Below are 14,365 nucleotides of genomic sequence, written 5' to 3'. Positions count from 1 at the left end.
CAACTTCCCCCCAGACGTGGTCGACGATGCTCTCCACCGCATCTCCTCCACTTCCCGCTCCTCCGCCCTTGAACCCCGCCCCTCCAATCGCCACCAGGACAGAACCCCATTGGTCCTCACCTACCACCCCACCAACCTCCATGTACATCGTATCATCCTTCGTCATTTCCGACACCTCCAAACAGACCCCACCACCAGGCATATATTTCCCTCCCCTTCCCTATCAGCTTTCCGAAAAGACCACTCCCTCTGTGACTCCTTCGTCAGGTCCACACACCCCCATCAACCCAACCTCCACTCCCAGCACCTTCCCCTGCAACCGCAAGAAATGCAAAACTTGCGCCCACACCTGCCCCCTTACTTCCTCCAAGGCCCCAAGGGACCCTTCCATATCCGCCACAAATTCACCTGCACCTCCACACACATTATTTACTGCATCTGCTGCACCCGATGTGGCCTCCTCTATATTGGGGAGACAGACCGCCTACTTGCGGAACGTTTCAGAGAACACCTCTGGGACACCCGGACCAACCACCCCGTGGCTCAACACTCCTCCATTGCCAGATCATAGCAACACGACGGCTGGAGGAAGAGTGCCTCATCTTCCGCCTAGGAACCCTCCAACCACAAGGGATGTACTCAGACTTCTCCAGTTTCCTCATTTCCCCTCCCCCACCTTGTCTAAGTCCCAACCCTCGAACTCAGCACCACCTTCTTAACCTGCAATCTTCTTCCTGACCTCTCCGCTCCACCCCCACTCCGGCCTATCACCCTCACCTTATCACCCTCACCTTAACCTCCTTCCACCTATCGCATTTCCAACGCCCCTCCCCCAAGTCCCTCCTCCCTACCTTTTATCTTAGCCTGCTTGGCACATTTTCCTCATTCCTGAAGAAAGGCTCATGCCCGAAACATCGATTCTCCTGCTCCTTGGATGCTGCCTGACCTGCTGTGCTTTTCCAGCAACACATTTTCAGCTTGTACAATTTTAACATGTTTTGCCAGCTCTTATACTCAATACCCCATCCAATGAAGGCAAGCATACTATATGCCTTCTTGACCACTCTATCCACTTTTGCAGCAACCTTCAGGGTACAATGAACCTGCACTCCCAGATCTCTCTGCCCATCAACTTTTCTCAAGGCTCTTCCATTCACTGTATAATTCGATCTAGAATTAGTCTTGCGTAAATGCATCACCTCACATTTGTCTGGACTGAAATCCTTCTGCCACTTTTCCGCCCTACTCTCCAGACTATCTATATCCTCCTATATTCTTTGACACTCTTATGCTTTCTGCTATTCCACCAATCTTCGTGTCATCTACAAACTTGTTGATCAGACCAACAGTGCCCTCTTCTAGATCATTTATGTATATTACAAACAACAGTGAGCCCAACACTGACCCCTGTGGAACACCACCTTTCTCCATTTCGAGAAACTCCCTACAACTACTACTCTCTGTCTCCTGTTGCTCAACCAGTTCCTTACCCACCTAGCTAGAACATCCTGCACAACATGTGACTTCACTTTCTCCATTAGTCTACCATGGGGAACCTTATCAAACGCCTTACTAAAGTCCATGTATATGACATCAACAGCCTTTCCTTCATCTATCAACTTGGTCACTTCCTCAAACTCTATTAAGTTGGTAAGGCATGATCTCCCCCACACAAAACCAAGTTGCCTATCACTGATAAGCCCATTCTTTTCTAAATATAAATAGAACCTATCCCTCAGTACTCTCTTCAGCAACTTTCCCACCACCGACATCAGGCTCACTGGTCAGTAATTACCCGGAATATCCCTACTACCATTCTTGTACAGGGGGACAACATGAGCAACCTTCCAGTCCTCCGGCACCTCACCTGTATTTAAGGATGCCACAAAGGTATCTGTCAGGGCCCCAGCTATTTCCTCTCTTGCCTCCCTCAGCAACCTGGGATAGATCCCATCTGATCCTGGGGATTTGTCCACCTTACTAACCTCTATTCTGGATTAGTGGTGCTGGAAGCTCCATGGATGCTGCCTGAACTGCTGTGCTCTTCCAGCACCACTAATCCAGAATCTGGTTTCCAGCATCTGCAGTCATTGTTTTTACCACCTTAATAACCTCTAGCCCACCCAACATATCCTCTTTGCTTATGTCAACGTGATCCAGACCAATCAAACTTCTATCTTTAATCTCAAGATTCATCAGGTTCCTCTTCTCAGTGAATAGAGATGCAAAGTAATCATTCAGAATCTCACCCATTCTCTGAGGTTTGACACACAGCCTTCCTTCATGATCCTTTAGTGGACCAATCCTTTCTCTAGTTACCCGTTTGCTTCTTATATAAGAATAAAATACTTGGGGATTCTTAATTCTGCTAGCTAAAACTATTTCATGACCCCTTTTAGCCCGCTTGATTCCTCGTTTAAGACTTGTCCTACTCTTCCAATATTCCTCCAGAGCCTGTTCTGTTCTTAGCTACCCAGACCTTATATACGCTTCCCTTTTCCTCTTGGCTAGTCGTACAATTTCTCCTGTCATCCACGGTTCACGAATCTTGCCCTTCCTATCCTTTGCCATCAATGGGACATGCCTATCCTGCACTATCTTTGAAAGCCTCCCACATATCAAATGTGGATTTCCCTTCAAATAGCTGTGTCAAATCCACATTTCCGAGCTCCTGCCTAACTTTGATAAAATTGGCCATGGCCCAGTTTAGTACTCTTCCCTGAGGACTACTCCCATCTTTATCTACGAGTATTCTAAAACTTACAGAATTGTGGTCACTGTTCCCAAAGAAATCCCCCACCGCAGCTTCTACCACCTGTCCTGGCTCGTTCCCCAGTACCAGGTCCAAGATGGCCCCTTCCCTCATTGGACAATTGGCATACTGCTCTAGAAAACTCTCCGGGACGCTTCTTACAAATTCTACCCTATCCAGACTTCTGACGCTAAGTGTATCCCAGTCAATGTTGGGAAAATTAAAATCTCCCATCACCACTACCCTATTGCCTCTACATTTTTCCATAATCTGTTTACCTATTAGTTCTTCGACCTCATGCTCACTGTTGGGAGGTCCGCAATACAGCCCCAACCATGTAAATGCACCCTTATTTCTCAGCTCCACCCATAATGCCTCATTACTTAAGACCTCCATAGGGTCCTCCTTTAGCACAGCAGTGATATCATCCCTGACCAGCAATGCAACTCTACCCCCCCTTTTACTGCCCTCCCTGTCCTGTCTGAAACGACCCTCCTGGAACATTTAGTTGCCAATCATCATGGCCTTCCTTCAATCTAGTCTCTGTGATTGCAATAACGTCATACTCCCAGGCACCAATCCAAGCCCTAAGTTCATCTGCCTTACACACTATACTCCTTGCATTTCAGGCCACCAGTTCTTTTGCACTCATCTGCTCTCTGCTACTCTTCCCTTTATTAATGCTATCTTCATGATTCTTACAGTCTCCAGTCTCCACCTCGCTGCCTACGTGTTTTCTCTTCTGGTTCCCAGTCCCCTGCCACATTAGTTTAAAACTTCCCCAACAGCAGTAGCAAAAACTCCCCCAAGAACATTGATTCCGGTCTGGTTCAGATGTAGACTGTCCATTTTGTAATAGTCCCACCTTCTCCAGAGCTGAAAATATGTTGCTGGAAAAGCACAGCAGGTCAGGCAGCATCCAAGGAGCAGGAGAATCGATGTTTCGGGCATGAGCCCCTGTTTTGGAGGGAGATGACCGCATAGGACAACTGCACTGCCTTCCTACTCTTTTTCTGTCTTTTGGTCACCTATTCACTGTCTCCCTTAGCAAGTCTAACCTGTGGTGTGACCAGTTCACTAAATGTGCTATCCATGACCTCCTCAGCATCGCGGATGCTCCACAGTAAGTCCATCTGCAGCTCCAGAGCTGTCATGCGGTCAAACAAGAGCTGCAGCTGGACACACTTCTTGCAAGTCTAAGAGTCAGGCACGTCAGACACGTTCCTAAGCTCCCACATCAAGCAAGAGGCACATGTCACGGGTCTGAGGTCCCCTGCCATTGTAAGCTTAGCTTTACATGAACTAACTAAAACCCAACAATGCACACATATATATATATATAAAAAATATATATATGAAAAAGAAAGATAAGAAAGAAATAAAAGCTTACCTTACAGAGTCTATTTTTCCCGGGGCGGGAGGGAGATATTACACGTGTAGTATGTTGGGTTTAGCCATTGCCCAAATATAAATTAAGACCTTACCTTCCCGGCAGCCCTCGCTTCACCTCACCTTCTCTCCTTGTCACTCTGTCAAAAGAGCTGAGATCTCCTTACAAATTTGTTTCTCAATTTCCCTCTGGCTATTAGGAGATCTATAATACAATTCCAATATGATCATCCCTTTCTTATTTCTCAGTTTCACCCAAATAACTTCCCTGGATGTATTTCCGGGAATATCCTCCCTCAGTACTGCTGTAATGCTATCCCTTATCAAAAACGCCACTCCCCCTCCTCTCTTACCTCCATTTCTACCCATTTAAGATAGATGAAAAAAATTTCTTCCCCAGAAAGCTGTGGTGACAGCACATTCCAAAGCTGAAACGCCAATGCTTCATCTACAGGACTCTGGGTTACAAGGATGAAGCATCAAATTCTATTCTCTTGCCAAGACTTGATTTTAATAGAAGTTGCAACAAGGCCCTATGGCCTACACCTGCTCCTGTTTCTTACATACCTATTAGCAGTAGGAATTGGCTTTTCAGCCCATCGAGTCTCTCCATCATTCAGCTAGATCATGGGTGATGCTCTACCACAATGGCATTTCCCCATACCCCTAGATCCTATTAAAAACAACTATTATGCCTTGAAAATATTCAATAACTGAGCCTGCATATGCCTCTGGGATAGAGAATTCAAAAAATTTACAACCTCCAAGTGAAGAAAATCCTCCTCAATCAGTCCTAACTGATCCACCTCTTATTTTGAGGCTGTGTCCTTTGCTTCTAGGCCACACATTATGAAATTTTAAACCCCACCACCTCATGCAAATTGGTAAGTAAAAAGACTGAACAAGTCATATTCCACACAATTCCTAAAACTTCACTCATTGTCACAAACGACTGACACATGAATAAACCTGATCCTATTCCCATCACATCTTGTTTCAGACCACTTTCAATGTAGGTTATTCCATAAATGCAGTGCTGCAGTTACAGTCACATGTAATACACTTTGTGCTGTCCCTCTCTATGACTCTTCATTTTTCTTGCTGCTGTCTTTCACAGCAATTATCACTCTATCCATCTCTGGCATTGCTTCCTTGTAATCCACATGGCACTGATCTGTGCCAATCTTATGCAAACTTCACAGAACAAGGGACTGCGACGACTTGAACAGCTTCTACACTTCTTTCCACTGATCACTTCTGATCTACCCAAGGGATTAATGATCCAAAAGGCACAATGGACCAAAAGGCCTACCCCGTTCCTAACTTGCGTGTTTTAAATGCTAGAAATGCAGGTTTCTGAACAGATTCTGGTTTGTACTCAAGCACTCAAGCAGCAAAAACCCTTCTATCAAGTTTAGTTGTAACTAATTCACCAATCTCCACTTACACCCACATATTTATTTTGAATTTTCTTTGTTGTACAACACATTCCAATCTAAACATTTGAAGGGTGCTTCCAATGTATCTGAAATTCCTGTTGAAAAAACTAAACAGAATACAAAACAGTCATTACAGAAAGGTCAAAGAAATCCTTAATTATGAAGCAAATTATCTAACAAAATTGCTGGCTTGAGATCAATACACCACACAGACGGTTAATTGGAAAGCAGTTGTGTCTATTAATGTCAAACTGTGATAAAGCCAATCTAAATTCCTTCCTTGCATCATGGGTCTCATGTTACACCATCTGAGCAGCAAGACAGGCACATAGTCTGTCGACAGGAATCTGTTAATGCTCTTTTCAATCCTGCAACCGATCAGATATCTGACAATTCCACGCTATGGAGTTTTTAAGAGATGTATAGCATGGAAACAGTCCAATATGTCAATGCCAACTAGATAGCCTAAATTAATCTAGCCAGCATTTGGCCCATATTCCTCAAAATCCTTACTATTCATATACCTTTTCAATGTTGTAATTTTATCGGCCTCCACCACTTCCTCTAATAGTTCATTCCATACATGCATAACCCTCGTGTGAAAATATTGCCCCTTAAGTCATTTTAAATCCTTCCCTTCTCACCTTACACCTATGGCCTCTAGTTTTGGACTTCTCTACCCTGGGGAAAGGCCATGACTATTCATTCTATCCATACCCCTCATGAGTTTATAAATCTCACAAAGGTCACCCCTCAGCCTCCAATGCTCCAGAGAAAGCAGCCACAGCCTATTCAGCTTCTCCCTAAAGCTCTGGCAACATCCTTGTAAATCTTTTCTGAACTCTTTCAAGTTTCACAGCATCATTTCTCTAGGAGACCAGAATTGCGCTCAATATTCCAAAAGTGGCCTAACCAATGTCCTGTACAGTCACAACTTTACCTCCCAACTCCTATAGTCAATGCACTGACCAATAAAGACAAGCATCCAAACGCCTTCTTCACTATCTTGTCTACGCGTGACTTCACTTTCAAGGAACCTGTGAACCTGATTTCCAAGGTCCCTTTGTTTGACTCTCCAGGACCTTACCATTAAAGTGTATAAGTCCTGCCCTGATTTGTCCTCCAAAATGGAGCACCTCATATTTATCCAGATTAAACTCCATCTGTCACTCTTTGGCCATTGGCCCATCTGCCCATCGGATCAAAGTCCCATTGTACTCTTAAGATAACTTTGTTCACTGTCCACTACACCACCAATAGGTTACATTTACCAAATAATTCCCATCCTGCAGATTTTGTAGCAGCATGATCATAATCAGTTACCTACAGATACAGGCTGTAAGTATTCAGAAATTAACAGTGCCATACCCGTTATGAAATCTGCTGGCATTAAAAGATATTACACTGACAATCCTGTAGATATCAAAGATACTAACAAAAGATTATGGGAGTCTACTCAAAAAAAATACAGCATTGGAACTGTAATAAGATGATAAACTGCATTGCACTATCTTCCACAATATCTAGGTTCTATCTAGAGGAAATGAAAACTGACCTGCTGCTAATTCAAACCTATTTTTTCAGCTACTCCTGACAAATCATATATCAGCAATCCTAACGCGCTCTGATCATTCTCGGATTCTACAAAAGCAAACAAAGGAACATGTTAAAGGATTTTTTAGGCAGATTCTGATTTGGAGTTTAATAAATTCAAATCCCAAGCTGAGATAGTAAATCCAATGGTGTTTTTAAGCTCTGTGGTTGTGAACTCAACACTGATAAACTTTCATTTATTGCTAATTCCAAGTTATGAAAATGGTGATAGTCTTTTTTCTTAAGCGATTGTTTTATAACCAAGTGGATTGGGAGGCCACTTTAGCTAATCAGACACAGCAGGGAAATAGAGCTCAAACAATTAAATACTACATCTTTCTTTCCTGAAAGACTGAATTATTCCAGTGAATTTCATAGCATCTTCCTACAAACTGCAAAATTTATTGAATTTAATATAAACTCCATCTCTCAATTGCTGTCTACAAGGCAACCTTGATTACCTGAACGACACAGATGGGGAGTATTTTGTTCAGACAATCGAATGTGCAGATGACACAGTTTACCCAACCGGGACCTTGAGATCTTGTTCTGAGAATCCGAAATTTGGATAATTGATGCTCGGATAATCAAGGTTGTACTGTATCTGATATCTGCACCAAACTTTTCAGTACAGTCACTTTCTCCAGAACAGCCCAATGCACAGTAGCTCAGTGGTTAGCACTGCTGCCTCACAGCACCAGGGTCCCAAGTTTCGATTCCAGCCAGCCTCGGGTGACTGCCTGTGTGCAGTTTGCACATTCTCCCTGTGTCTGCGTGGGTTTCCTCTGGGTGCTCCAGTTTCCTCCCACAGTCCAAAGATATGCAGGTTAGGTGAATTGGCCAAGCTAAGTTGCCACATAGCGTTAGGTCAATTAGTCAGAGGGAAATGGGTCTGGGTGGGTTACTCTTCGGAGGGTCGGTGTGACTGGTTGGGCCAAAGGGCCTGTTTCCACACTGCAGGGACTGTTTCCACACTGTAGGGAATCTAATCTAATAAATCTATTCAGTGTGGTTCAGTTTGGTAACGGTCTCAATTCAGTAAAAAGTGTGGGAATTCAATATGCACTCCAAAGACTAGGCACTAAATCTAGGCTGCCAGTGCAGTGCAATACCAAGGGAGAGTGCACAGTCAGAAGTGCCAACTTTCAGATATGTTGTACTGACCCACTAAAACAGATGAAAATATCCCAAGGAACTATTTTCACAATAGTTGTAAAATTCACACTAGTATCTTGGCCAAGATACCTATTACCAAAAGGTGGTAATCTGGGTATTACCTTATTGTGGGACCTTTTGTGTGTTCAAATTGACTGTCACATTTCCTGCCTTGCAGCAGTAACAATATTCCAAAAGTAAGACACAGAACTGTGGATGGTGGAGTTCTGAAACAAAAACAGACATTTCTTGAAAAACCCAGCAGGTCTGACAGCATTTGTAGGAAGAAAGCAGAATTAACAATTTGAATTCTGTAACTTTCATCAGAACAGTTAACAGCTAGGAAAAAAGTAGTATTTATGCTAAAGCTTCAAACTTCAGTATAAATACTCCAAAGGTCATGAGCTGTACAGACATTTTGGAAATCCAGAGGTTGCGAAAGGTGCTTTGCAAAATAAATTCCTTTCTTTCCTTCACAGTTGGAGAACAGAAGTTAAATATATCCTCACTAATCACTGCAAGCCAATTACCAGTCTTGCTAAGCACTTCACGGGGATGGTGGGGGAAGATGTTTTTTTTTCCCTATGATCATACCAATGTAGTCAGTTGGCTCAAGAACATTTTCCAGAGGAGGAAGATGTCAGTCCTTGAATTATATGTGCATCTCCTGCAACTGATTACAAAGCCTCACAGAAAGCTTCCCATTTTAAAAATAATTCCTTTGTGATAGTTTCAAGTGCAATTTTAGGGCAGTGGTAGCTTTCTCACTTGGCAATCAGAAGGTTGAGTATAAGTCCCACTTTGGAATATGATAAGATAATGTGGGTTGACACTTGAGGATAGTGGAGTGCAATGCAATATTGGTGTAGCCTTCTGGGCTTGTTGTTAAACTGAGGGCCTGTCTTCCTGTTTGGATGAAGGATCAAAAGAACTGCTTGAAGAGCAGCAGACAGCTTATTTAATGCCCAAACTATTTCCTAAATGTCATCTATATGGACTTCAGTAAGGCGATCGACAAGGTTCCCCATGGGAGACTGGTTAGCAAGGTTAGATGTCATGGAATACAGGGAGAACTAGCCATTTGGAAACAGAACTGGCTCAAAGGTAGAAGACAGAGGGTGGTGGTGGAGGGTTGTTTTTCATACTGGAGGCCGGTGACCAGCGGAGTGCCACAAGGATCGGTGCTGGGTCCTCTACTTTTCATTGTTTATATAAATGATTTTAATGTAAGCTTAAGAGGTATTGTTAGTAAGTTTGCAGATGACACAAAAACTGGAGGTGTAGTGGACTCATTACAACAGAATCTTGACCAGATGGGCCAATGGACTGAGAAGTGGTAAATGGAGTTTAATTCAGATAAATGAGAGGAGCTGCACTTTGGAAAAGCAAATCTTAGCAGGACTAATACACTTAATGGTAAGGGCTTAGGGAGAGGGTTGCTGAACAAAGAGACCTTGAAGTGCAGGTTCATAGCTCCTTGAAAGTAGAGTCGCAGGTAGATAGGATAATGAAGGTGGTGTTTGGTATGCTTACCTTTATTGGTCAGAGCATTGGTACAGGAGTTGGGAGATCATGTTGTGGCTGTACAGGACATTGGTTAGGCCACTTTTGGAATACTGTGTGCAATTCTGGTCTTCTTCCTATCGGAAGGATATTGCGAAACTTGAAAGTGTTCAGAAAAGATTTACAAGGATGTTGCCAGGATTGGACAATTTCAGTTATAGGGAGAGGTTGAATAGGCTCGGGCTGTTTTACATGGAGCATCAGAGGCTGAGGGGTAGCCTTATAAGAGGTTTATAAAATCATGAGGGACATGGATAGGGTAAATAGACAAGGTCTTTTCCCTGAAGTAGGGGAGTCCAGAACCAGAAGGCATAGGTTTAAGGTGAGAGGGGCAAGATATAAAAGAGACCTAACAGGCAATTTATGCACCAGAAGGTAGTATGTGTGTGGAACAGGCTGCCAGATGAAGTGGAGGAGTCTAGTACAATTGCAACATTTAAAAGGCAAATGGACAGGTATATGAATAGGAAAGGTTTGGAAGGATATGGGCCGAGTGCTGGCAGGTGGGAATAGATTGGGTTGGGATACCTGGTCGGCATGGATGAGTTTCTGTGCAGTACATCTCTATGACTCTACTAGGGTCACATGGGTAGACGTGAAAACAACACAAAAGGGGCTAATGTGCATTTGGGTGGATACTAAAGGCCTCCCAAATAGTTTTACGGTCAGGAGAAAGTAAAGTTCTTCAATCATCCATCCAGCAGAACGTTATTTGGTGAGTAGGTAGAAAGCCCAACAAGGGCGGAGCAATTTTGGACCCAATATTTGGAAAGCAGTATTCATGCAGTTAGATCTTTGTTAGCTGGTGTAGAAACAACACTAGGTTCCCCGAGTAGATACTCATCATCCATTGCTGCAATTAACTGCCAATATACAAATGTTCACAGGTTCAAATTTTCACTCTGTTTATACAACAATTATTCAAGTAAGCTGAGATGTTTTGCAAGTAAAGTTAACAAAAATGGACAATTAACTGATGGAGGAAATGTTAGCAGGGTGGACAAAAAATTGGCTTCAAATGTGTTGGATGAAAACAGGGAAGTAGAGAGATGGATGGATGGATGGATGAAAGGGAATTTCACACTACCGTATAAAGCTGAAACTTTAAGAAAGAATTCTATTTATTGAAAAATGAAAAGTTTTGAAAAGATGTTTATTCAAGGCTTTTTACCTCTCCCTCAAAACGACAATTCACAAGTAAACCAAAGTATAAAGGAAACAAAACTTAATACATACATGGACTGAAACTGGTGCAGTTTCCACAGTAATGCCTCAGCAATCAAAGTCCACTTGCCAACCACTCTCAACTCTCCTCTCTTACAGTATAAATGTTTCCATTTACATTGATATTTCTTGAGTTGTCCAGGTGAGTCCTAATGAAAAGCTTTGACAAAATGTGTCTGTTTTCAGCAATGCTCAAGTTTCGTGCTACCAAATGACTATTCGCATTCAGAAAATATAACAGACGTGCAAGATACAAAGTTACATTTCCATATCACTTTCCATAAACTGCATTTCCATATTATTTCAACAGTCTATTGATCTCGAACACTCATTCTTCTTTTCCAATATAGCAAAATTAATATAACCATCTGGAATTCTCAAGCAGGAGATTTCTGGATAGTCATAAGAGTTGTATAGTACGGAAAAAGAGACCCTTCGGTCTAATTCATCTATGCTGACCAGATATCCTAAATAAATCCAGTACCATCTGCCAGCATCTGGCACATATCTTTCTAAAACCTTCCTATGTATGCACTCATCCAGATGCCTCTTAAATGTTGTAATTGTACCAGCTCCACATCCCCTGGAAGCACACCTTGAATAAGTTGCTCCAGGTCCCTTTTAAATTTTTGCCCTCTCACCTTAATCTATTCCCTGGGACTCCCTCCATTCCCCCCACCAACCCACCCTCCACTACTGACACCTTCCCTTGCCACCACAGGTGGGGTAAAACTGGTGCCTACACCTTTCCCCTCGCCTACATCCAAGGCCCCAAAGGATCACTTCACATCTGACAGAGATTTTCTTGCATATCCGAACACCTCATCTATTGTGTCTGTTGGTTTCAATGTGGTCTCCTCTATGTTGGAGAAAGTGAGGACTGCAGATGCTGGAGATCAGAGCTGGAAAAGCGCAGCAGGTCAGGCAGCATCCAAGGAGCAGGAGAATCGACGTTTCGGGCATAAGCCCTTCTTCAGGAAACTCTACATTGGAGACAGGATGCCAACTCACGGAACATTTCAGGGGACATACGCACCAAACAAGCCCATCGCCCTGCAGTTGCTCGCTTCAACTCCTCCCTCCCACTCTGCCAAGGACATGCAATTCCTCCACCTCCGCCATTGCCAAATCCAAGCCACCCGACATCTCTTCCACCTTGGGACCCCTCAACCTCGTGGCATCAACATAGACTTCACCAGTTTCCTAATCGTCCCTTCCCCCACCTCATCCCAGATCCAATCCTCCAACACAGCAATGCCCTCTTGAACTATCCTGTTAACCTTCCTTTCCCACCTATCCTCTCCAGCCTCCCCTCCGACCTATCAATATCACTCCCACCTGCATCTATCTATCACCGTCACAGTAACTTGGCCTCCACCCTCACTCTCCCATTTATCGCTCAGCCCACTTCCCCACACGCCCCCCCAAACATTCCTGATGATTCCTAAAACATCAACTTTCCTGCTCCTCGGATGCTGCCTGACCTGCTGTGCTTTTCCAGTGCCATACTTTTCGACTGATTTCCAGTATCCACAATCCTCACTTTCTCCAAAACTACTTCATGCCCCCTTTTAGCCCTCCTGATTTCCTTAGGTGTACTCCCACTGCCTTTATATTCTTCTAGGGATTCACTCAATCCCAGCTGTGTGTACCTAACATATGCCTCCTTTTTCTTGACCAGAGCCTCAATTTCTCTAATCATCCAGCATTCGCTACACCCACCAGCCCTGCCCTTCACATTAACAGAAACACACTTTCTCAATACTCTCAATATCTCATTTTTGAAGGCTTCCCACTTTCCAGCTATCCCTTTACCTGCAAATCAACTTCTGAAATTTCTTACCTAATACTGTCAAAATTGGCCTTCCTCCAATTTAGAACTTTAGCTTTTAGATCTGGTCTATCCTTTTCATAGCTATTTTGAAACAAATAGAATGATGATCACCAGCCCCAAAGTGCTTCGCCACTTACACTTCAGTCACCTGCCTGCATTATTACCCAAGAGAAGGTCAAGTTTTACTCCTTCTTTAGTAGGGCCATCTACATATTAATTGAGAACAATTTCATGTACACACTTAAATTCCTCTCCATCCAAGTCCTTAACGCATGACAGTCCCAATATATGTTTGGAAAGTTAAAAGTCTCCTATCACCTGCAAAGGGGAAGAATTCATACACAATTCCTTAACATTCAATGGCATTACCATTGTTGACACCCCCCATTGTCAATATCCTGGAGGTTACCATTGACCAGCAGTTGAACTGGACCAACTATAAGCAAGGCTCTTGCAGTAGAGTGGTAAGATCGTGATCTCTGTTCAAAGAGGGTTGGGTTCAAGTCCCAAATGCTTCAAACATGTGTCACATGCCTAAACAGATCGATTAAAAATATCTATAAATACTGTGCCAACACGAGCATGTCAAAGGTTCAGAACTCCGAGGTGAAACCCACTTCTGACTCCCAAAATTCTCAACACCATCTGGAAGGCACAAGTCAAGAGTGCAATGAATTACTCTCCATTTGTCTGGAAGAGTGCAGATTCAACAATGTTCAAGATTCTTTACTCCATCCAGGTCACCACCTCCAACAATTAATCTCCTCACACCAACGTGTACCGTTCAAAAGACATACGGCAGTGACAAAGCAGCATGCCTGCAATGGCACACTCCATCTGGGTAAAAACAATGACTGCAGATGCTGGAAACCAGATTCTGGATTAGTGGTGCTGGAAGAGCACAGCAGTTCAGGCAGCATCCAAGGAGCAGCAAAATCGATGTTTCGGGCAAAAGCCCTTCATCAGGAAGAAAGGCAGTGAACCTGAAGCGTGGAGAGATAAGCTAGAGGAGGGTGGGGGTGGGGAGAAAGTAGCATAGAGTACAATGGGTGAGTGGGGGAGGGGATGAAGGTGATAGGTCAGGGAGGAGAGGGTGGAGTGGATAGGTTGAAAAGGAGATAGGCAGGTAGGACAAGTCCGGACAAGTCATGGGGACAGTGCTGAGCTGGAAGTTTGGAACTAGGGTGAGGTGGGGGAAGGGGAAATGAGGAAACTGTTGAAGTCCACATTGATGCCCTGGGGTTGAAGTATTCCGAGGCAGAAGATGAGGCGTTCTTCCTCCAGGCATCTGGTGGTGAGGGAGCGGTGAAGGAGGCCCAGGACCTCCATGTCCTCGGCAGAGTGGATGGGGGAGTTGAAATGTTGGGCCGCGGGGCGGTGTGGTTGATTGGTGCGCGTGTCCCGGAGATGTTCCCT

The 14,365-nt window shown here is 43.8% G+C and overlaps 1 protein-coding gene across 7 annotated transcripts in view; it reads right to left on the bottom strand.

Moving 5' to 3' along the window:
• dpp9 (dipeptidyl-peptidase 9) overlaps positions 1–14,365 on the bottom strand; it is a 107,265-nt gene that overhangs the window by 88,002 nt on the left and 4,898 nt on the right. The window contains exon 2 of one of the 7 annotated variants that reach the window (XM_043720897.2): positions 8,451–8,555. The exons of the other annotated variants lie outside the window; for them this stretch is intronic. The gene's annotated coding sequence lies outside the window, so the exon portion shown is untranslated. The remainder of the gene's footprint in view (positions 1–8,450; positions 8,556–14,365) is intronic. 7 annotated transcript variants of the gene reach the window in all.

Source organism: Chiloscyllium plagiosum, unplaced genomic scaffold, assembly GCF_037043375.1.
Source record: "Chiloscyllium plagiosum isolate Xiang-an unplaced genomic scaffold, Cpla_swu_hap1 HiC_scaffold_28, whole genome shotgun sequence".
NCBI classification, from domain to species: domain Eukaryota; kingdom Metazoa; phylum Chordata; class Chondrichthyes; order Orectolobiformes; family Hemiscylliidae; genus Chiloscyllium; species Chiloscyllium plagiosum.
The sequence above is the reverse complement of the archived record's forward strand: the minus strand, read 5'-3'. Positions and strand labels throughout refer to the sequence as shown.